Raw genomic sequence first — 25,136 nt, 5'->3', positions numbered from 1 at the left:
AAAACATGCATGATGTCATCTCAGTGCTCCAGAGAGGACGGTTTGAGCCACCCATTCGTCAAGGAAAACTTGACATAATGTTCTCATACTTTTAATACCGCTAGCAAGCAGGTAACAAACAGTACCGTTATGTAACTAGCTGAGTAGCTAGTTAAAGTTATGGATGCTGAATAGCTATTCAGCTAGGTACTGTTTCATTCCGGTCTGTTCTCACTGACCCTACAGAGAGGACGATTAAAGCATTAACTTGCTTACTTAACTTTTATTGGAATAACAAGACAATCTAATACAATACAGTATGTTACTCCAGTCTCGTAAAACTGGCAAAACACTCGCCCGTTCCCTCACTCAAATCCGTCCCCCAAGCAACATCAACTCAAATCTAACAATTCTATTGTTACAGCTACATCCATTACTTTCCCTTTTGGCATTGTAGGGCTTCCCAGATGCCAAATTGTAGATTGTGGACAAAATATACCAAGCCAAATCTCCCAAATGATTCCCGTACATTATTGTATTTACATTTGTTTCTTTTTTTTTTTTTTTCTTTCTTTCTTTTTGGGCCGAGACACCATTGTGGAACTGAACCTAATGTGCAATGCAAGGTGTATCAGTCTTTTCATTTGCTTCACTTCAAACTAAAGAACCAAAATAAGTGTGAGCACAGTCTTAAAGTCACACCTTGTAAAATAAAAGAAAAAGCAAGGCATGCCTCTGGAGTGGAAAGGTGAAAACTAACATAAGCGATGAGGTGCTTGAAAATAGAGTCGATGAAAGAATGAGTAGACTTGCCTGACGTGCATTGCTGCTGGGAGCATCAAACACAGCCCGTAACCGAATCGCTGGCAAAGATCATCAACAACGGAGGCCACGGTGGAATAGTGGCTTGGGATGAAAGTGTTAACGACACTACGCGGGACGCTGTCGCACGTGGGCAGACGCTGGGGTCGTGTCATTCGGCCCTCCCTGCCGATCATAACTGCCACTGGCTGACAGACACCTGTCCCATCCTGACCTTCGCCATCAGCAGAACGAGGGCGCCGCAGGGCCACACTGTCACCTCTCATCACGCTAAGTGACAGTCGACCACTGGAGCCTATTAGTGCATGCACAGCTCTCTCTGGAAGAACAGGCCAAATGGGAGGCCGCCTGCGATAGTTGCGTACGTGCGCGTCTGCTGCGTGGGTATAAAATGTCAGGAGGGGAGTGCAAGGTTCACTGCGAGTTCATGGAGAACATTTCTACTCCTCCTCACTCGTCTGGTGTTATCTATCGTGCGCGCAGCTGACAGCAGGTTCTGCCTGACTGCGAAATGGATCCTAAGTCCATGTATCTGAATCAGTCTCAACAGAACATGCCACAGTGGCGTGGGGAGGCGCAGAGCATTGAGCTGCTTGTTGGCATTCCATTTAGAGGGGTTTTATTCCAAATGCTGTCGTAGTCATTGAGCAGCTGTCGATTTTATGTTTTGTTTCTTTACTTCACGCACACAACGAGATGACCATAAAGGCCATCTGTCAGTGACAAAAATATTGTCTGCATTCGTGTCAACTTGCTGCTCTCCTTTCAATGCACGCAAAGGAGGCTTTTCGCAGACAATTGAGTGTTTTATTCCCTGGTAATGATAGTGGGCTATTTGCAGAAACATTCACAGCTTAGTGCCCTTTGCACTCATTGAAATAATTCAAAAATCAATCAAACATTTTTGAGAAGCCTATTTAAAATAATAGTTGAACCAGTCTATAGGTGAGTACACCCGTATTAGGTCCGGCCGGACAAAATGGCGGATAAACAGATGGCAGAAGACGATAAAAAGACCGCAAGTTTTTTGTAAAATGCCCACTAAAATAGTAACAATAGTTTATAAGTCCTGACATGGGTGAATACTCTGAGTCGTGGACCCCAAAGCAGACAAAAGTAGAGCAGTCAAACAATGTATTAAACCAAGGGTGCACACGAACATGAGAAACGGCAACTAAATACGAAACAAGAAGACAACGAGGACAAAAGGTCAACGTGACTAGATAATTATGAGGATGCAAAATAACTAGAAGAGGTGAACGGAGTCACAGCGGAAGGAATCTACCAAACAAACAAAAATGGCAAGCGGAATCTAACCGCAGGATTAATAAAAAATAGAATAAAATAAAATAAAAAAAATCACACTGCTGGCATTCGAAAATGAACAAAAAAATTCTAAGACAATATAAGTGTTGATGAAGAAGAATTGTTGAAACTATGTATAGATGTCGGTGGCAAGAACTGCAATAAATCGGCATTTTCCTTCCACTTTTGTTGCGCCGAAATAGCAGTCTGATTCTCCTTGTTAGCAGAACATGCAGCCAAAGAAACAGGAACATGGCAATGATGATGAAATGAATCACACGAATCACAATCCCTTTCTGCAGCATGTCAAGGTCATCTTGTACAGTACAGATTGCCCTGGTTTTGGTTTTGAATATGGAGATGAGATTCTGCTGCTGCTCAGGACAGGGGCAGAACTATTCTAGTGCGATGTAGGGTTGCTAACCACCGTGGAAAATAGAAAATCCTTGACTTTTTGCTTTATCACCCAAATGTTTGTTTCAAGTAGACAAACAGACAGGCAGATATTCAGATCGTCATGCCAAAGCAACAGGTGGGGCTATAACCTGGTGTAAATCAATTTGAGCAAATCAGAAATCTGAAGAACTATTTGAAAAAGACAAAAAAACAACAAACCTACCATCCCTTGTGTCAAAAAAAGTCAATTTTCAGTGAGCTGAGTTTTTGGACGGATGAAAGCCCAAAATGCATTTAACTCGATATCGAGTTATATGTACATTTCTGTTTTAGACTGTGGACGTGCCTTATGGCGGATTGGTTTATGTGAGGCGTGGCTCCCTGTCGGCTTCACCTTGACCTTGGCCACCGCACGCTTCACCTCCTCGCCAGCCATCCGGCTTTTCAGACAAACGCCGGGTCTTCGGGGGTAATAACATCACACATATCATATCATGGGGGCAACGGGGTCACATGAACCTTGTTGGCTTGATTTATTATGGCACAATGCTTTGTCCTGATGGATGGCAGATAGCGGCCACAGCACGAGGACAACATTTCTCTTTGGTGGATAAAGATGCGTGTGATAAACCTACAATTGTGTGTGTCGCCTCTCTACTGCATCGTAAGTGTGTATGCGCGCCTGTGCACTGTCGATTTGCACATTTCACTACCCCTTGTGTCACTGCATGACTAACAAGGATTTTCTGCTGCGCTCATTCATTGAGGGTCTGTCAGGGCTTCTGTCCCCTCGCCAAACTCTCGCCTTCAATCAGGCAGAGGTGTGACAACATGCAGGAAAAGTGTGGAAATAGTGTGTAGTAAACAATTCCATTGATCGTATCCTGCTCCATTTCAGTCAGCCAAATACTTCCACTCGTGTCAGAATGATTTAAGATTCAACCTGTAGGCACCTCAAGCATCTACTTTTTCATACAGTTGTAAAAGCGCTTTGGTTGACATCTGCTCTAATGACAAATAACTGTAGTGAATATGATATTAAAGAGGCTAAAAATACATACCGTAAAGTAAAAAATACATCTAGCTGCCTCATTTTCTCACTGTCCTTACTTGACTATTATTAATATTCCAGAAATGATTTTATTATGGGCTTGGGTTCATTGTGAGCAAACTTATAGTACCATCTTTTATACAGTATGATCTTGAAAGCACTTTCCCCCCCACCACCTTTGATTTAATTCCCCTCGACATTCCTGTTCGTGCAACATAATGCCTTGAAATGTTCCTCAGAAGCTGGAAAGAGCTTCAGATCAGATCTGCTCAATTGAGACCACACAACCATAATTTACCCTAACAGTAAATACTGTAGTGTGTAACAGAGAAATGTATCTATATATCTATCTCTATATCTATATATACACACACACACACAATGTCCAGCATTCAGAATCAACATTTTCTATGGGATATTAGACAATACAATTTTATTCATATAGCGCATTTCACAACAGCTACTGCTACAGCTGTAACAAAGAATTTTACATACAACAACAAAATAGCAATAATACAACACGTGAAAGACATAAATGAACACAAAACACTATATAAATTAGACACCGGAAAACACCGACCGAAAACTGTCAGTCTCACGTCGGCTCAAAAGCCAAAGAACAAACACAGACAAGCACTATGCACTAGAAAAGCAGAAACACTATAGTGTTTAACACGTCACCATTTTTATCACTAAATATGTTTCCAAAGATGGTATTGAGATGGGCGGCATGGTGGGCGACTGGTTAGCACGTCCGCCTCACAGTTCAGAGGTCGTGGGTTCGATCCCGGCTCCGGCCTCCCTGTGTGGAGTTTGCATGTTCTCCCCGTGCATGTGTGGGTTTTCTCCGGGTACTCTGGTTTCCTCACACATTCCAAAAACATGCATGGTAAGTTGATTGGACTCTAGGTGTGATTGTGAGTGCGGTTGTTTGTTTGTCTCTGTGTGCCCCGCGATTGGCTGGCAACCAATTCAGGATGTCCCCCGCCTACTGCCCGAAGACAGCTGGGATAGGCTCCAGCACGCCCGCGACCCTTGTGAGGATAAGCGGTATAGATAATGGATGGATGGATGGTATTGAGATCAAATTTTCACCAGATGTTGTGAACAACCCAATTAATCAATGCATCCAAAGAAAACTGGACAAATTATTTATCCAGAATCAAACAGCAATCCAGCCCCTTGCCAGTGCAAATGAATATCGGATGAATTAGGTTCAGTCCTAATTGAGGGTCTACAAAAAGGTCGAAATCAAAAAAAATTGCAAAATCTTAACCTCTCTGCGACTCTGAGAACAATACAATTAACAGACATATACGTCGGTTACGCACACAAAAAAAACGAGTGCTGCACAGCACAGTGTAAAAACCATTTCCGTTTAGCTGGTCAAAGTGACCCAGCGTGACGTTTGTTTTGCGGCACCAACCTCTGTGAAGCATTCCATTACTTTGTAGAATAAATTACCGATCAAAAAGACAGACTTTCCGGTAGGACATGAGGAACTAATCATTGTGAAGGAAAGATGATTAACAGGCCGCTCAAGCGAGAGTCGTGCTAATGTGCATTTAAAGTTATATTGAACAACATAAGAGTGCAAAAGTGATCAGGGATGGAATTGATTTGAAGCTTGCAAATAACAGTCCCACGATTAAATGTCCAGACATGAATTTACCAACTAATACGCATTCGTCTTTTGGCCAGCGCTTTTCTCTCATGCCTCAGCTTGAAGCAAAAATGTGTCTTTCAGGTGCAGACGCGGCCCATCATAGCATCAACACATGAAACACAGCTGAATAAAAATGCTAATCTCTTCCTTGTTTGATCATGATTAATCATCTTGTCAGATTTGGATGATTACAGAGAAGCGGGGGTAGGCAAAGTGAGTTGAATCTAACCAGGCTGAGCCGATTAACCAGCTTTGACGCTTTCCTTGAAATCCATTTCAGAATGTTTTACTGATGCCGCTGCGAGGCAGCGACAACACGAGTGGCTCTCGTGGCATTTTGTAAAAATAAGTGTGGATAAAAATAACGTTTGCTGATGAAAAAAGCAGAAAAGGGAAACTGGTTCAAAGAAAATCAAAGTTGAGTCAAATGATGCTGCTGTGTTGAAGGTGTTTGATAAGCAGCAGGCAGCTAATCTATCATTTTCACTCCATGATGTCTCCCTTTTCATCTTTCCTGAAGCGTAAATGACAGCATGGATTACACATGTTCGATGGAAAGGATTGTTTGGGTTTTTGAGGGGAGATTTCAGCAGAGAAAAGCAACTTGTTTGTGCACAACTCAAATCAAATTTATAGAGCACTTGAAAAACAACCACATGCATACAAAGTGCTGTACAAAAAGTAGAAACCAGACAAAAACAAAGACGCGAAGTGGAAGTCAACCCAACAAATGTCTTTACGATAATAAGTTCTATGCATACTAAGTAGTCTAAACTTGATATTCTGATTAATATTGTGTTTGTGGAATATGAGTGAAGCAGCAAAATCCACCTGTTTTTATCCATGTCTGGGGGCGGCCATTTTGTCACTCGCTGTCAACTCAAGATGACATTACAGTTGCTCAGGGCTCAGGTAACAACCAATCACGGCTCAGCTTCAGAAAACAAGTGAGCTGTGACTGTTTGTTAACTGAGCCCTGAACAATTGTGAAGTAATTTTCAGTCGACAGAAAGTGACAAAATGGCCGCCCCCTGACATGGATAAAAATGGGTAGATTGTGCTTCTTTACGCCTATTCCACAAATGGAACTATAATCAAAATGCTGTGGTTAGACTAGTGGGGGCGCATACCGCATAATATTGTAAAGGCATTTTTTTGGGGTTGACTTCCCTTTTAAAACAATAAATGAACATAAAAACAGCGAACATAAAACACTGAAAGAACACAGAGTCGTATTCAAGTCAAAAGCCAAAGAATATAAATGTGTTCAGACGAGTTTTAAAAATGGGTAGAGAGGGGGCTTGCCTAACATTTAATAGAAGGTCATTCCACATGGAGCGAGTGGCAACGGAAAAATCTCAATCTCCTCTGAGCCTCCGCTTAGTTCCCGGTACCACCAGTGGCATCTGGTCTTCTCTCCTGAGGCATGCGTAGACGGGAGGAGCTCATAGAGATAAGGTGGGGAACGTAGCTGGATACATGTTGCACCCCGGAATCAATGTTGTTACGCTACAACCGGCTAGGAAGGATGGACATCTGCTCTGCATACATAATTCACAATATTTATCTGTTTTTTGGCCTCATGGCCACATAAAATCTCCTTTAGGTCACAGACCACTGACTGCTACTTAAGGGTCACCATTCAAGATCAAATATGGAGGTCAAAGATCGGTGGCCACGCTCCGTGACCACCTAGTGGGTTATACATTCCGGCCACCGGAGGCTTTAAGCGGATATATATATATATCCTTGTCTCAAACACAAAGGGATTTGTCGGTATAAGAAAGTGATTTCAGTGCATTCAGCAGACACACCCCCAGTGGTTGACACAGGAGACAACAGCTTCATGGTTTTGAAGCCTCATTTAATATACGTACTTGGCAATCCTTTAAATTTGGCTGGGTTTCAAACAACACTCTTCCGTGTGGTGTATCAATCTCACAAGGCATTTTTATTTCACTTTAGAAGGATTTTAAGATATCCCTGAGGAGCAGTGGGCAGCAGTGTCCCACCTCAAGAGGACCGATCCAGATTTTGTGTCAGTATCTTAGAGGAGGGAACATTTGAATAAACCAAACACACATGGTTTGCTCGTGGGGGAAATCAGAGTACCCGGCGAATGAGGGCAAATCCAAAGGAGGCCATGGTGCAATTCTGGCGTCCACGTGCACCCAAATGACAAACACGGCTAAAAGGAAAGTTCATCCTGGAGCCTTCGCACCACTCCCCGCCATTACTGAGCTTGGATGTGTGTGAGCATCTGAGTTTCACACACACTCCAGCTCACTTCCTGGCTGGCCTGTTGTGGCGATAGGACAGACAACAGGGCCCAATACCTGTGATGCGTTGGTGGACCAGGGGTGGGTGAATCGCTGAAGGACTGGACAACAAAGACAGCCAGACATGGAGGAAGCCAAAAGTAGAAAGTGAAATGCAGCACAATAATCCCCTTGGAGAACATTCATCCCTCCCTTTTGTAACCAAATATATCAGATCAAAATAGAACCAAAATAGATTGTTTCAAAATCAACACAGAACTCTGGAATCCAGCGTCAACCAAAGCCAAAAGGAGTGGCGCTACTGTGTTTTCAAGTTGTACAGTTGTACAGCAACTGTTTGGTGATTAACATCTGCTTTCTGGCAGGGAAAAAGAGTGCAGACAGCAGATCTGCTCCTTTCATCTCTCGTTTGGTAAGTGGAGCACCGTGTCGAAACATGTGGACAGCTGATCTCTGCTTACAACGTTGAAAGCTAAGCCTAATTAGATGTGATAAGGGAGTCAACAAAATCCATTTCCTTTCAGTATCCACAATTCAAGCCCAATGCAACCAGAGACAACATTGTTCTGCGACTTAAAGGACAATGTTTCCTTGTCGCGGTCGGCACAATAACACAAAGAACGCTAAGACAGTTGAACCTCTCAAGTGCCGTCTTCCAAATCTCCTCCAGGGCCTTCAGCACTTCAGTCAACCAATCTGCCAATGCGTGTGTTCAACAGTTAAGAATGATCCCGAAGAGTAAAAAAAGGTTTGTGATGAAAAAAGTCTGACCCCTGAAAGTAATTTTTGTGGGGCTAAAAAAAACTAAATCAAATGAAGCACGAAGAAATTGGCACCACGGAAGGGATTTACAATCGCATTACATTTTCTTTCAACAAAAAGAAACAAAAACCGGTAACATTGTCAGGAGAGAACACCAGAAGACATGACTGCCTATTCACTCCCACACACTTGCGTTACAGTATAGTTGCTATATAGTACACATCTGCTGCCTGGAATGAAAATATGTAAATATCAAGTGGAGAAAAAAGGAAAGGGGAAACAGAGATACGATTCACTACACACTCAAATGAGTCTGAACAACTTTTCAAAAGTTGTGTACGGCTTTCTGCTCCAGCACCCCTTGAATGCGCAGCTCCCAAATGGCGCCGCATACACAGGTTGTATCAACAACGCGGAAATACTGGCAAATAACACGCATTCTTCGCTCAGAGCAGCCAGAAACCCTTCCCGATTTCATAATCCCATAGTTTTGGGCACAGAGCAAGACTTAAATATGGTTATGTTTTGCATTGCTCAAGCGTGTGTGCGCCTCAAAGAAAGTTGCTGATGGAGAAGAAAACACCTAACAAGTCACTCTCGCATTTATTTCCGTGATGCGAAGTACAGGAGATTAAAGTTTATATGACAAAGATAAGAGACAATAAAGAATTATATGAATGGTGAAGTCTCAAGCTCAAATGAGATACAATATTTGCAGGTAGCGGAAAGGAAGAAGGGAGGAAATTAAAGGACGAACAAAGGCCGGAGGTGGTGCAGAAACCAGAAACTTGATAAAGTGCAGGCTAAAGACAGGCAGTATGAAAGGAAGACCCATTAAGGCAGAGACTCGTCAACCGCTTCCCACACCATTGGGCAACATGACCACATCTGCATCCGAGCGTCTAAACATTATCGAGCGGCTCACGGAGCTACAAAGCAGCGAAAGTCTAACGCCTTTGGTTGAGTTTGTCCTCAGTACCAAGGCCCTTTGAATCAGGGCTGGCCAGCAGAAAAGAAGATATGTGACAGGAAGTGTAAGGAGGGTCTGCGATAATTAGGAAGATGCAGCTGTGAGGGCAAACATCGCAGGCAAACAGGTGGATTGAAGACACAGACAGCTCAAATCAGATAGTTTGATTTTGGCGGATGGGGCAATTGTTAATTAGTAGCAGGAGGGGCAGAGGAAGGCACAGGTGGATGGAGGAGTATCAGAGAATGGCATTGCACTCACCCCACTGGTGATTTCCCCGGAGACGGTAGGAAAGGGAAGCGAGGACATAGACAGGATCAGCGCCGGGATGAAAATGTCTCCTTCGGTCTTAATTGCAGGTGTGCTAAGGAAGTCTACAACTGTCAGCCACCTTCACCCATGCTTGATTTAACCGCAACGTTCGCCCCTCATTTTAGGCATTTCATACAATCAGTAAGTACAACACGCACACATGCTGTCATGATCTGCCTGTCTTGTTGGGTTTTTTTAGTTTCATGTTTTTTCAGTGTTCCTGTCTCGTTATGATTATTGTATCCACCTGTGCTCCTTCCGCTCCCTATTGTTAGCTCCCTCCTACCTTTCGTGTCTTGTCCAGGTGTTTCTCGTTGTCTCGTGAGTATGTCTGTATTTAGTTCCCTGCTTTTGTTTCAGTTCTTGTCGGGTCATTGTTGCTGTCATGCTGTCAATATCTGTTGGTGTCACAGAGTTTCCTGTCATCCAGTCAAGTCTAGTCAACTCTCTTTGCCACGCCAAGATATCTCTTTGTTGCTACACTAAGTCCTCTCTTGGCCACGCCACATCTTGTCAAGCTAATTCCAGTTCACGCCAAGCCTCGTAACCACACCAAGCCAAGCCTTATCGCCATGCCAAGCCGATTCTCGTCACCACGCCAAGTATCAGTATCTGGTCACTTGTATTTCATTACACCTCATTTCATATCATTAAAATCTCCTAAACTGTCCTCCTGCCTCGCCCTCTCGCATCTGGGTCCTCCACACCTTTGCATCAAGCCGAACCGTGACACATACATACTAGGGCTGAATTTTTTTGAAATACAGGAAGTCAGCGAATTACGACGTACACGACCTACAACGTTTTGACTTTACGACGTCCATGTCTCTTCTCTTTTGTCCCCAGCACCATAGTGACTACATTTACATGCAGTCAATATTCGGGTTAAGGTCAAAATTCCCATTTCTGAAACATTCTGAATATCTCATTTACATGATTGAGCGGACAAAGTTGCTCCGTCATTTGAATAACTCACTGTGACGGCGACTCACAGCGTGACTCGAATGCACGTCATTTCCGCTTGTTACTTTCAACTGTCAATAAACATTTGATATTTATGTCACTTAGCACAGGAATGAAGCAGCCAGTTTCCTCCTCGCTCCAAAAATGTGCTTTTGTGCTGCGTCTCTGAGCTTGTTTAGCTCTGCTTGTCTATTTGCGGCGGTTGCGCACCAAACACTGCACTTCGGCATAAAAGCACATCCTGTACTACAGAGACCAGTATTTCTTGCGGTTGAGCATGTGCAGAGTGTCTCGATCATGTCTGCGATATATTATGTATGAATAAAACAAAGCCTACTGACCAACCAAAATGAAGGATTAATACACACAGGGATAATCAAAAACAAACTCCAAATATAAAAGGATTTTACAGAAAACCTGCTTTTTGAGGATAGGGCCTTGCCATGAACAGCGAAAAAACATTTGTGAATGACACTCTTCCCAAAAATGTTTATAACTGCCTATAAAAATAGTTCAAACCAAAAATAACTAAAATTCTGATCCTAAAACCCTTAAATGTCACATTAAGCTTATCTTACTAGCATTTACTCTAAAATAAAGATGCTTGAGGTTATATTGATTGACACTCATTAGATTGAAACCATGCATCTGTGGTCAAGTAATAACCCAAGCTAAAACTAGCTCCTCCTCGACAAACCTACCAACATCTTACAATTGTTGTGACGTATGAGGAGAGGTTCCACCCCAAAAAATTAAAAAGTGAATCGGTGAATGCGTGAGTAGTGAACCACGGATCCAGTTGGTTTACTATAATCAGGAACACAACCACGGCATTCACTTGATAACATTCACTTTATAGATCAGCATAGAGCAACTTAAAAGAATCACTTGAAGTGACAAGCAAATGAAGTAGAATAGCATTCAATAGTGCTCCAATTGCCACCAGACTAATAATCGCTGTTGTTTCGAAATAACAAAGACGCCGCCAGACTAGATGACGTCAATATTTGGCCAGCGACAAAGAGGACTAGCAAAGAAGTGTGGATGTTGGAAAATTAATTCAAGCTTATTCATTTAGAAAAAAGTTAACTACCACGTAAAAACGTACACCAAGGCAAGTTTGCTGTTACATATATATATATAAGTGTCATTTTAGTCTTTTTTATAGTGATTTTTTTGCATGCATGAAATATTACTTTGGTTGGTTGTTTGCTGTGGGTCCTAGTGCATGCAAGTCAGTGCTTTTAGTCAGGTTCTATCTTTTTTCCATGTACATTTTTTTAGCCTTGGCTTGATGCTGTTAACTGCGATTTTTTTGGTCATAACGATCGTGATATCAAATTCTCATTCTGTTCCAAGTTCCATCTTCAGGTGCTTTTTGTGTGGAGTTTATAAGAAACAAACAGAGATTAAAGCAATACCTCTTGTGCTTTCGCTTCTTGGTAAAAGAGGTCAAATGTAACTTGTGAAAAAGAACAAAAAAGCATGGCAACACTCAAAGGGTTCAACCTGAGCCCCATTAGCCTCGCGCAATTGTCCCCATCTTTTCCAATCAACACTGCACTGTTTAAAACGCCCACTATGAACAGAGTTTGTCGGCCATGGTGTGGACAGCGTGTGTCTGCAATCACTCTTCACCACGGGATCCCACAATCTGATTGGCCATGGGCCAGTGCTGGGGAGAGGGCAACTGGCTTGGTGCTTCAAGATCGCCACTTCGCAACCCTACGAGTGTTTCCAGATGGTTCTGATTTATGAGCCGTTTAGAATGGCGGGACTAATGAACGCTACTTGACATGTGTTTGGGTTGTTTGGCCATCACTCTGCCTTTGAGGAGGGTTCTTGGACATGAATCATAACTCCTACTGGAAGGCGAAAGCACCGTAATTTCAGATGATCCAAAAGTGCTCATGCAAAAGGAGAATATAATTTGGATCAAATGGCCAAAATAGGAAATCGCCCAGCTCATCATATTTTATTAGCATTCAACCGGGTGTTCTTTTTTTAAATTTGCTATGCCTCGCAGTGATGAAGAACATCCGTAGGAATTATTTTTGTCATAAAATATGCCCTTCGCTAATATGATTACATTCACGGATGATAACAATTTCCTTTTTTGAGCGAATCTATGCAATCCAATCACATGGCTAGAAGCACCTGGGGAGAAAAAAGGAAAATCTTGCATGCAAAAGTACAAACAAAAGTTATTTCTCCAGGTACCGTACTCTGACTCTGCCTTGATGATGGTGAGGCACCACGTTTAAGACACAGTTACTGTATTTTTTTTTTTTTTTTTTTTTTTTACTCAACCACAAACAACATGCCACAACTGTCAAGAAAGAAGTGAATTTCCCTGGCCACCATTGTGAAATTAGAATAATACAAAGAGAAAACAGGTGAGTGGCTATTTTAAAGCTGGCTATGGTCGCTCCATTCACTGACCACACTCATGCATGTTGATGACAGAGACTCTCCATTTTTCGCTTTATACCTAGAGGTATTGTGTATATTAAATGATAAATAATCAAATTCCGGCTCGGATTGAAAACACAAAAATGGAGGAAATGAAGTTTGCTAACGAGCATTAGTAAAGATATGTTATCTTGTTAGTGGCTGCAATGGGTCAGGACCATTATCCGTGAAATGATCAATCAGCCATGCAACTCATGTATGGAGTAAGATAGCTGTCAAAAAGGCGTATGCGCGATTAACGATTCATATCTGTAATAGGAATAATGTGTGAATACAAATTAAAATTGTGAGGATTTGACTTTTTTTCTTGAGAGTACGAATCAAAATTGTGAGGATTTGACTTCTCTTCCTGTGAGTACGAATAAAAACTGAGTGCCATTGTTTTGTGAATACAACTCTCGCTTCTATGACTACAAATCTTCACTCAACTAATCGCAACTCCTGTTGGTGAATAATCGACAAGCAAAATAATCATTTGTGACATCCCTATTTGACACTTGAATCTGGGCTGGAGTAAATCGTTACATCCATAACATTTACAGTAGGTCTATTAAAATAATTTCAGGAGAAAACGTAATGGGGTATGCTGAACAGGTAGGTATGTTGATGATACTGCAGTGGACTTCAGGGGTGGTTTACAAAGTGCTGCAGCTGGGCTGATTTGCTCAGAATGAAGAAAGTACAAAAGAAAAAGAGATCATTGTTAATTGGATTCAGATGGTTTTATATCATGCAACCACTTGTCCAAATAAAATTGAGTAAATTCAAGGTTTTTTTTTCAGTGTACTGACAAACTATAATCTGATGCATACAAACCACACAGTGACACACATTTCATATATTTTTCTAGGAATACACGATAATCATAAGTTTGTTCCATGGGGTGGATTCATAATTTGCTCTTATTATGCATACTAGATGTTATGTTGAGACTCAACTGTTCTACAACTAGGTATCAATAAAGGGTGCTGGTGGTTTGGATATGCCTGAGTTACCGAGGAGGCGTAGAGTGAACTCCCAGTCAGTCCTGTTTTAATGTTAAGTCACCTGCATTAAAGCCAACTCCGATGAAGCTGACGTGTGTGCATATATTTATTAATATCTCAAGATATTACACTACCAACTCATAAAAAATATACACAGCACACACTATCTCAGTGTCTTAACATGGTATACTGTAATTATGAATATGTAATATTTGTACCAAAAAACATGTAAGGACAACAACACTCAGTAAGATGTTAAAGCGGATAAACCTCACTTGTGTCACTACATTTCAGTTTAAACTAGTTCGCATTATAACAAAATGGCCCTCTGTGATATGTCTTCACTATACAAGACATTGTGGCCAACATTTTTTCTTTTGCATTAAACACTACTTGTTTTTTTGAGTTCTGTGTGAATACTTGAATTGATCAATAAAAACGGAGCGACCAATTAGAGCTATTAACAGTATCCAAACAATTCATTCTTGTCGACGTGCTGAATTGTGGGTACAAGTGACTAAACTACAGTATGTTGACAGATGACGTTGAAAACAGAGCTACAGACAGAGCCAAGTACGAATGCTAACAGTGAAACTCATCATTAGATTGCAATCTATTGCCGTAAGCCTGAGACCAATGCTATTATTTGAGACGACTTTATGATATGCATATTAATAAATTGGATATACACGTTGCTGACTTTACCTGCTGTGAAGATTTTTTTTTAATTCACATAATACAATTAAGCTCTCGATGGGAGATTAAACAATTGTTCATGCAGTGATCATAGAAAAAGTCTACAAAAGAGAAAAGAAAAAAAAAACATTACACATTACAACATTAACATTAAAACTAAAAGAAACAGCACGGCAAATTCAAACCTGCTGTGAAGATGCGTCTCCTGAGCTGCTGGAAGCGCCGTCCGAGCCACTCGCGTTCGCCATCTTTGTTTTCTTCTCTACGCATGCGCGGGTGGAGGAATCGCGGATCGATTAGCTCCCCTTGGGACCAGCTTGTGTCCTGCGTGAGGTCATCCTAATTTGCATCTTGTGCAGATTCATCCTCAAAAAAGTGATTCGTAGCAAACTGGCAATTCGTGTGTAGTGAAGATTCGTAGTCATAGAAGCGAGAGTCTTATTCACAAAACAATGGCACTCAGTTTTTATTCGTACTCACAAGAAGAGAAGTCAAACCCGCACAATTTTGATTCGTACTCTCAAGAAAAGAAGTCAAACCCTCACAATTTTAATTTGTAATCACAAATTATTAACATTACGGATACAAATGGTTAATCACGCCGATGCCTTTTTCACAGCGATCTTATTCCATACTTATGCATGTCCACACCGAGCACCACATGCAAATCATTTGAACAACACCGTTATTTTCATTCTTCTTTCAGCCATTGTGTAATGATATGCAAGAAACTGTGTAGGAAAACATTCACAAACTGGTTTCTGACTGCAGCCAAACAATAGCATCTGTGTTTGAGGTAGTGCATGATGGAAATTAATTAAAATAACATTTCAAACACATTTGTCCTTGATATAATATGGCTGGTGTATCATTTGAATAAAAGGGTAATTTTGGTGCAGATTAAATATGTCCGTTAACAAGCTAACATTCCGTGACCAAAGCTTGTTACCAAACTTCCAGGTCACACTCATTCAAGTGGATCAGTTTTCAATTTGGAACTTTTGATCCGGGCTTACTATTGGATTATGAAAAATCTTGAATCTTTATCTTTTTTCGTATGTGTTGGATTAAAAAAAACGCATAACAAAATAAGTCACTTTTTGTTTTTATTTATTTACAATTGAAAGTGCAAAGAGCAAATAATAAACTAATTTTTAGTACGTTTTTTTTTTGTCCAAACCTGGACTGTTTATTGAATGGTGACCAGTCTAGCTCACCTGCAATGGACAGCTGCTAGCAAGACATTCAACACATTCAACCCTATACATACACTGAAGATCTGCTACGCGAGAATATATGGATGGATGAACAATGAAAGGAGCACTTTCTTCCTTCCTGCCGCACAAAGTCGGTGATATTATGAGTCACCGCCCGAGGCCTGTGAGGCTGACACTATGAGGACAAGACAGCCTGAAAATCTAGAGTGACAAGCTAAATAAACCACACAAGTAAGAATACCTGAAACCACCGCTTACATACGTAAAATAAAGTAAACATATTTAATAAATATTTGGAAGATAAAAATGTCAACGGAATTCAATTGATATGAATTAAAGTAGTTTGTATGTATTTTAAGTATTTACTCATTCTTTTCAAATGTTATTAAAATCATCATATTCGAAAATAATCAATTTTCTACATTTTGTGTACCACTAAAGAAAAGATGTTCAAACTGGAAAAGTGCTAAGTAAAACCAATGATCATTAATAGCAATCCTACAAGTTGTTAGGGCTGTAAGGACTCTGTTACACCCCCATTTTTTTTTAATATAGTGTGGCCAGCTGTGTCAAAAGAAATGTTATCTTTTAGTATATTACAAGAAAACTGTAAGAATAATAATGTATATAATGATTCATGTGTTAGATTTGTCATGATTAGGCTTGTTAGCTTTATTAGCTTGTGGGTTTAGCTTTATCTTTTTCCATATCCAGGCCCAACTTGCCTGGTGTGCTTTGCTTTCCACATATGTATGATAAAGGCTCACACACACACACACAAGCACACACGCACACACATAGACACAACAAGTTCAGAGTGTTGTTCAGAGAGAGTTGCTTTCGCTACCTTAGAGGTGGAACACCTTTGTAATCAGGGACTCCTAAGAAAATAAAAAGGAGGAGGCACAGGAGCTGGGCAGAGGGTTCTAGGAACTGTAATCGTACACTTCCCTGCACTCTCCTTGCAAGTAAAGAGACAATTTTGTGTTGAGTGTCTTCTCTCCTCATTGTGTGCGTTGTTTACTAATGTCTGACTTGGTGTGAACCTGACAAAAACCCTGCATTTGTGCACCAAGTAAAGCACTAGTAGAGAATTGTTGCATTTCATGTTTACAGGTGATGCAACATCACAACTTGGCAGCTAAGCTTAGTTTGCAGCACTTCTTTTTCACAACACAGTACACCAGACAGACACCTGAGGCACCACATTACAAACCAAAACCCCTGTATGTGAATATACTGAAATGGACAGATATGTAGTTATTGTTGACAAGCAAGTTGCAAGCTCATGCCCGGGCATGGGAGGGTTACCGCTTACCGGTTTCAAGTATATGGAGGAGTTTTAAAAAAAAAAAATTCTTGAGTGCTATGACTGATTATTTTTGTTATTTTGGGGGGGTCATCAGTGCAGGCAAGTGAGAAGACTCCTGCCATGGTTTGGAGAATTTTTACCGGATGGTAAATAGGTACCACAATTTGGTAGATATACAAAATATACTTGACTTGTGGCTACTACACCAGGCAATACAGTACTTCGAATACAACATCACATTAACGAGAGCACCACCTACTACTCTTTGAAGTATTCTGGGTTATGTTAATCTATTACTATAACACTGTTTTGAAATGAAATGTTTGCAACACCTAGGAGCGTTAACTTGTCTACAATTGCTGATATAAATGCTATAGACTCGCTACCAAAGCTGATAACTAGCTAAATAGCTGACCAGCTAATTAGCATAGCTAAGATCAGCTTGTTTCTACGCTGATGTTACTTCACAAAAGTGGAAATAGCAGGGAGGTGAGCATCTCATTTTCTGAGAGATAAATTAAGATTATTTTACATTTGCCTCCAGATTGGATTGGAATGGGGAATAAAAGTTATTGACCCGAACAATTCAAAATGACACATTTTAGAGCTGTAATTGCAATAACCTGATAACACCGCAAAATTGTTTTCGAACGAATACTATACCGTCAGAATCTGACACCGGCCCATGCCTGGTTATGATTGAACAAATTATGTCGTTAGGTGGCACATGAAGGCACATTTCATTTTATTTTATTATGCATTGTAATTATGATTTAGGTCTATCTATGGCATTGACTTACAGAAACAGACAAGCTTCTGTATATGTATACATGCAAAACAGTCCCTCCATGCACACAGACACCCACTTAATCATACCAAAAATATCAACAAGGATGTTGACAAGCACAGAGCCTTTTCCTTCCATATAAACAAACGCAGCTAGCGAAATCGAGACAGGTAGAACCCAAACTGCTGCAAGACATGCTGAATATTTCATCATGTTTTTACTGGGCCAAAGGAAGGAGCATGTTTGTATCAGTATCTGCTGAGGTACTTATGTGAAATCTACGCAGTCCTGTCTGGGTAGCTTGTTTTCCACCAGGCCGAGGCAGCAAGCAGGTCACGTGACAAGGTCAACAGGCTGGGAAGCTTGAGAGATACATGTACATGTTTTGAACAAATATTTATGGTGGAAGATGAGTAAAGTCTGGAGTTTGTGTTATGACACAAAGGAGCTATGGCAGGTCCTGAACATGAAAACAAGTCAGGCAAATTGTATCAGGCACTTCCTTCTCGGCACACCTCAGCTATTAGGACAAGGAATTGAGTTTGAAATGGAGGGCATACACTCATAGAGCTCTGTCGGTGCCCACATTCAGCGTTTTTTAAAAATTTTTTATCTCGCTTTCATGCAAGGCAAGCTGATGTTGATGGTGTCAAGGTCAGCTTCCTCGCCTCCTCATCCTCTGCGCCCTTTTATCGGCACCACGGCCCCCCTCTCTCGCTCCTCACTTTTGGTTTATCTTCCTGCCCCCTCAACCCATGCTCGCTCCTCAGAGCTCACTTGGTAACAGGTGAGTTCCCCGGTCTAATTACAGAAGGCTTTCCCAGGGTGCAGAGGGGGCGGCTCATTCGCAGGCCGAGAAAGAAGCTGGTAGCTTAATAGCATTCTCTACAGCCTGATTTTATAAACAGACCATAAATCACGGCCGTGCGAGTGTGCCCTCACACATTACCAAATAGAAGTACATTGTGTACATCTTCCATGTTGAATGCACATTTTTCATCTGTGTTTTTAACAAAAAGTCAAATACACGCCTAAACATAAAACACAAATGGTGAGGTGATGTGTCAAATCATCAAGTTGTACTTACTGTTTTTAATTGAAATGCCCGCCATTTATAAACCACAACTACTTGAATTAATCAATTGTTTTATTTACAGTACGTGTGTCATATCAAGTTAACGTTAGCTAACTACTGACTGACTTTAAAGAACAGGCTAACAAATTTAAAGATGTTTACAGGCAAGAATGACACCGAGAAAGTTCGATAGTCTAGCTGGCTGTTGTGTTTGATGGCCAACTTTTACATCCCGCTCTTTGCTGTTGTAAAAACACTTGTAGATTTCCGGGCTGGGAAAAGAAAAATAATAATAATATTGGCAACCCTGTGACATGCCATCTGATATTAGAAGGATCAAGTGCCTCTCCATAGCAAGGGATTTGACTGATTGACAGGCTAATCCCTTTCCCAGCAGATACTGGCTAACTGACATTAATAATTTTACATATGTATGTATTTTATGATCTTGAAAAACAAACAAAACGAATTATACTGTCTTTCAAGTTATCGAGTCTTTAAGCCCCATGGCCAAGTCTCAGTCTTTACATTTTTTGTCAAGTCACAGGTCATCCAAAGAGCACCTCCAGTTGACTTGAGTTCCCAACTCTGATGAGATGACGTTCAAATCACATAACATGATTGATTTTTCGTTTAGGCTGCAGAGATGAGTTGAAAGACAAGCAATCCTTACTGCACAGAAACACATTTCTGCCTCACAAGACCTAAAGAGACTCATTTAGTTTTGTTCCCAACGGCTTTTGGAAAATTCTCCCCAAATCTGACAATGCTTCCACACAAACTTTGGGCACTCTAGCTGTACAGTGTCTTCATCCCACGCGGACCCTTTCATGATCACTTGCCTTTGAGATTATTGGACTCTAATTTGCAGCTGTGTGGTGCTGATTTTATCCTCTACTTATCCAGTATTTACGTCATCCCAGGAACCAGAACTGCACAGCAGAATATTGAATTAACTGTCAGTATTTCAAATGGATGTATTCCAGGGAATTGTTTGCCTGCTTTCAAGGTGCCGTCGTGTGTAATTTTGCTGAAGCACGCAGCTCCCATCTTCGCTCATCACACAGAGAGCCTTGAGCAATGGAGGGGCGCAAACCGTCAAAAGCAAGAATTCAAGAGTAAGCAGAAATCCTAAGACAAAAGCTCACAAACAGCCCCAATCTATTTCCTGATGATTCACTTTCCACTTCATCTACAAGGAGCCCTGATTTGATTTGCACACTCAGGAGTTTAACTTGACAGCAGGATGACCTATGAGCCTCCATCACCCGCCCACTGTCACAAACAAGTAACGGTTGGATGCTGAAGCGGCGACCCCGCACCGTCGCACAAATCTGTGACCGGGCAACCGAAACAGCACCCGCTAACATCTGGGTCAAGTGTCATGCTGAGCTTTATCACGGCAAGCACTTTTAGCCCCTTACACACCCGCGGCGCTTTCCCTCTGCGCATTGAAAATAGCCGAGAAGCAATGCCAAAATGTTTGTCGCCGCAGGAGACAATAGATGAGCCCGTAGTGTCGCTTCCTTGGCAACAAGCGGCAGAACAGTGAGAAATCACGTGGTTTCACTAACAAGCTAAATGGTCTCGACAAGTGTGCTTAATTAGATGGTGCATCATGTCACGAACGAACACAACAGAATAAAGGCTGTGATGTCCCCCCCCCCCCCCCCCCCACATTGAACTTAGATTTGGTTTTAATATACTCATTATAATCCCTCAATGGGAATTTACGTATATAGCTGGTGGCTGTGTTTTTTTTTCTGCACACTGCACACAAGCAGAACACACAAGGAGGAATGCAACAATTGAGTGTCAAGGTGTTGCTAAAGGGCACCTTGGTGGCAGCTGTGGTATGGACTAGAGAATTGCTGTATGGACTATAAGAATTAGCTTAAATTTCTCCTGCCTGAAGCAGGACTTGAGACGTGCCGATTCCAAAGGCCAAGTCCTCACGGCTGAGCAACTGCCGTCCCTGAGCTACTGATGCACTGCGTTCATACAATAAAATGCTTTTTTTTTTCTTTTTGTATAGTTTTGGTAGAAAATAGGAAGAATGTAGACCATAAGGCAATGAGGTTGCAGCACACTTCCGTGAGAGATCATCAGGTATGCCGTGGGAAAAATTATCCTACTTAATTAACCTACTACTAGAGTGCTCAACACGTTTTTTTAATCTGAGAGGCAAGTAAACTCATTTTTTTCCCTCTCACACCTCAGGTTTTCATCATTATAATAATATTTAATTAAATAATATTACTGAATTAAATGTTAGGTTCAGCAACAGGTGGATTTTTTTTTCTGAAACATCACAGCGATAAATTACAACACATGGTAAAACCCGCGTTGAGCAAGCTTTTATAGATCACACTTAAAAACAAAAAAATCTCAAATACCTGATGTGCTAGGGGAAAAAAAGCTAATGACATGTTTTTAATTGACATTAAAAGGAATAGGGACACATAAAACCATCTCTGATTCAAAATTACTGCTGACCAGTGTTTTTAATCCTCTCCTACAAATAATGGATCTTTTTGGGCAGAACAATTAAAGGCCCTTCTACTAGATTGTAAAAAATACAACATACCTTTGTTATCCACCTGCTGCCATTCATACAACAAAAGAAGCTCATGTCTACCCACGAGTACATCAGCTTTGTGTTTAACAGGCGCAGATTTCATACTACCGGTAAGTACATTTGAGAGTAAATTGATACCATATTGAAGTATATCCCATTTGTGCCGTTTTTGTTCGGGAGTGTGCTGTGACATTTGTCTAATGGAAAATAAGTCCCTCGGCTCATTGAGGGTGCGAAACTGTAAGGTACGTGAGATGTAAGACTCCGGCGTCATCGTGTGCCAAAATCAACCCTAGTGGCATATTTATTTTTTGGGGACGTTGCCATGAATGATGGTTAACTAAATGTTTTTAAAATGCCTTAAAATTGCCTGTACAAGTTGAATAACGTTTTATGATGGTGACAGTGCATTTTCATTACTTTCTATGGGAAAGTGTTTCACAAAGTCTGAACTCACCAAAGCGCCAGCATCCTGGAATGTAGTGCGTAAAACCTTACAGTATGTGAATGAAAACAAAACTGAAATTAGATGAATTCTTCCCAATAAAAAAGCATTGTGAATATGCTTTAAGTGAGACAAACAAGATGATGAGGTTATTATCTCCAAATGTGTGTTTGTGTTCTTGGCTTTACCGTGAACAAAAACAGCTGCCAGATTTTTTATTAAGTCGACTTTGTGGCACAACATGAATCGTTTTGTGTCCAGAGCACTGAGTGGTTAGTCATCGTGGTAATCCTCGCTGTGAGGCATGCAGTCATGACTGAGCTGGTTACCATGTCTAATCTCGGCCATTGCAAATATAATGATAAGAGTAGAGCAGTCCTCGCGGGCTGGGCGCCACACTCCATATTTGTCACTTGGAATTTTACACGGTTGCCAGCTGACTTTTTAGGGGAAACAGACAAAAATATGGCCCCAAAAAAAAATGATGTGCGTTTTAATTTCATAGACGAGCAAACAAAGGCCGTGGAGTAATCTCATCTATTTTTTCCAGGTGTATAATTCTAATATTCAACCTTCAAATTGCAGAGACAATAGTGGTTAAATGAAGGCAACGCGCTGAGTTTCAGAGTGGGGCGATGCACAGGTGGAGGAGCAGCATGGCGCAAAGGTTATTCTTGGACTCCTGGGGGCCCTCTGTGAACTACTCATTTCGGTGGCGTTTTATCTAGCGTGACGGTTCCAAATGAAACTCCCTGATCGTGCGGGAGTGCTCTATTAATTTGGGACTCAGGCCGTCTCCATGGGGAAGAAGCTGCAAAGACGACGCGGCAGCGGCCAGCGTAGCTTATTGACCGAGAAGACGGGCTGCGATATTTCTCCACATCTGCAGCTTTCAGCTCAGGCGCCCGCTGTCATTGCTCCCTTTGTTTAGAAGGGAAAGGATGAATGACAAGCTGCGTGATATGAAAGCAAGACTTGACTCAAGAAAGACTGTCTTATTTAACGGCTAAGTAGAGAGACGCAGTCAAACATCAACCAGAGCTTCCAAGGCAAACAGAGCTGCATAAAAGGCTCACTGCCCTAGCAGATGAGACTTGTGGTGTGGGAGGACCGAGCACAGTGAGCGTGAGCGCATGAAAAGAAAAAGAAATCAAAAGTGGAAGTCAAATGAGAAAATAAAAGAAGCAGGCCCACGTTGCATTACGCAATTCTGTTTGAAGTTTTCGTCTGGCGTGAAGAGGCAATCAGGAGAGCCGAGACTGTTTGGCCACACTGCTACATCCCACACGACAACCAAACCTCGGCTTTCCCTCTCATCTACTCCTCATTAAGCACCACATCTCATGAAGGAGGATCTTGGCCACCAGACAAGAAATCAGAGATCCCTTCTCAAGATGGTCTCTCGTTTCCTTGCCAAGTAGAACCGATCCTGCAGCAACATGAAGTCATCTGGTAGATGATCTTTGGTGCCGTTTACGTGACTGCTGCTTAGCTGGTGTGAGCTGAGACTGGCAGCCGGGCCAATCTTGCGTGGGTCATTTAACATAAATGTGCCCCGGGTTGCTCAAATTAAGACCATTTTAACAGCTCTTACTTCTGATAAAAAAGACACGTGATGCTGTGTACTGCAAAGGTGGGCATCTTAATACATTTTGATGGTCCGTCATTCGGCATCCGTCAGCGGCCACGGTACCCGTCCGTCATTCGTCAGTCTTGTGACGAACAGTCAGTCCGTCAATCCGTAAATCAGTCCGCCAGAAGTCCGTTGGTCCCCAACTCGGTCCCACCCAAAAACGTAAGAAAAACAGGCGTCCACCAGTGACGAACTGATGGACAGTCACTGACAGATGTGCTTAGTGACAAAAACCCACTTCCGTCTATTTTAAAAGGTGTCCCATCGTCCGTCAATCATCAGCAAAACAGGCGTCCGTCAGTGACGGCCCGAGGACCGCTCCGTCAGTCTTGACAGAATTCCCACCTCTGGTGTACAACATATAATCGATCCATGCTTGCTATGCTTGCTGAACATTTTATACCAAAAGCAGATCAGATTTGATTAAAATACAATGTATTATCATTGAACAATTTCATACATTTGAACAAAATCGGTAAACCTTTTGGGAAAGGTTTTGTGGCCGTCAATAGCAGCATCCACATTATTACCTCGTCGTCACCATTAAGACATGAATTAGTCATGTGTCTTCATCCTCCTGTCATCTATCGTAGTTTTCTGTCTGATATTCTCCACTAATTTGAGACGTCAGTCTCTCGGTTAGATGTCGAAACACAGTTTCTCATTTCATAAGGCAGCACCGAAAACAAAGCAAGACGTGCTACTCGTATTTGAACATGGATGGACGGATTAATGTGTGTTTGGCGCATTATCATCAAGCATCAGAAGAGGCAGTAGCGCAATCATTAAGGACAAGATGGAGAGTAGTGAAACGAGATGCAGAAGAGTATAGCCTCCACATTTTTTCGACCACGGTCATCGGCTAACGTGTGAGAAGAGGCCGGTTGTGGCTGGGGTGAACACGCAATGGCACAGGCTTCACCTAACCATCAGTGCCTACTTTTTGCCCAAAAAACCGAGTGCGTCAGGGGAGACAAATCCGAATTTGACTCAATTTGTGAGGAAATTCTGTTTTCAGGATAAATTATTGCACAGGTTTACTTTGCTGAGGTATGCAAATTCTGCTGCAGGACAGGTATTTTAGCTATATAACTTACTCATTGTGACAAATCTTGCATGATAAACGTGAATTTCAAATGTCTTTACGTATTAATTATTTGCACTTATCAGTAACACAGTGAAAACGATAGGAAACGTGAATATTTACAAGTGCTTGTTCCTCTAAGTTTTCTGCTTGTGCCCCGAAAAATGTTTTACTTTAGGGGCCATTGTGCCCCTAGACAAATAAAAGCTTAAAGCACGTCTGTAGCTTTGTTTTAGTGTTTAAAGCTCATTTTTCCTCTAGTATTAAGTTTTTTGCAGTCACTTTGGTACATTTCTCAAATCATTCTTGAAATTTGCAAAACAGTAAGTGCGCTTTACAAAGCAAT

General features: G+C 41.5%; 1 protein-coding gene across 6 annotated transcripts in view; it reads right to left on the bottom strand.

The window, feature by feature from the left end:
• ncam2a (neural cell adhesion molecule 2a) overlaps nt 1-25,136 on the bottom strand; it is a 239,390-nt gene that overhangs the window by 208,048 nt on the left and 6,206 nt on the right. The window contains exon 1 of one of the 6 annotated variants that reach the window (XM_086025131.1): nt 9,492-9,655. The exons of the other annotated variants lie outside the window; for them this stretch is intronic. The gene's annotated coding sequence lies outside the window, so the exon portion shown is untranslated. Of the gene's footprint in view, nt 1-9,491; nt 9,656-25,136 lie in introns of those variants that run through there. 6 annotated transcript variants of the gene reach the window in all.

This window comes from Filicampus tigris, chromosome 1, assembly GCF_054856515.1.
Source record: "Filicampus tigris isolate MCC_2025a chromosome 1, RoL_Ftig_1.0, whole genome shotgun sequence".
Classification (NCBI taxonomy): Eukaryota; Metazoa; Chordata; class Actinopteri; order Syngnathiformes; family Syngnathidae; genus Filicampus; species Filicampus tigris.
This window is presented reverse-complemented; position numbering and strand designations above follow the sequence as displayed.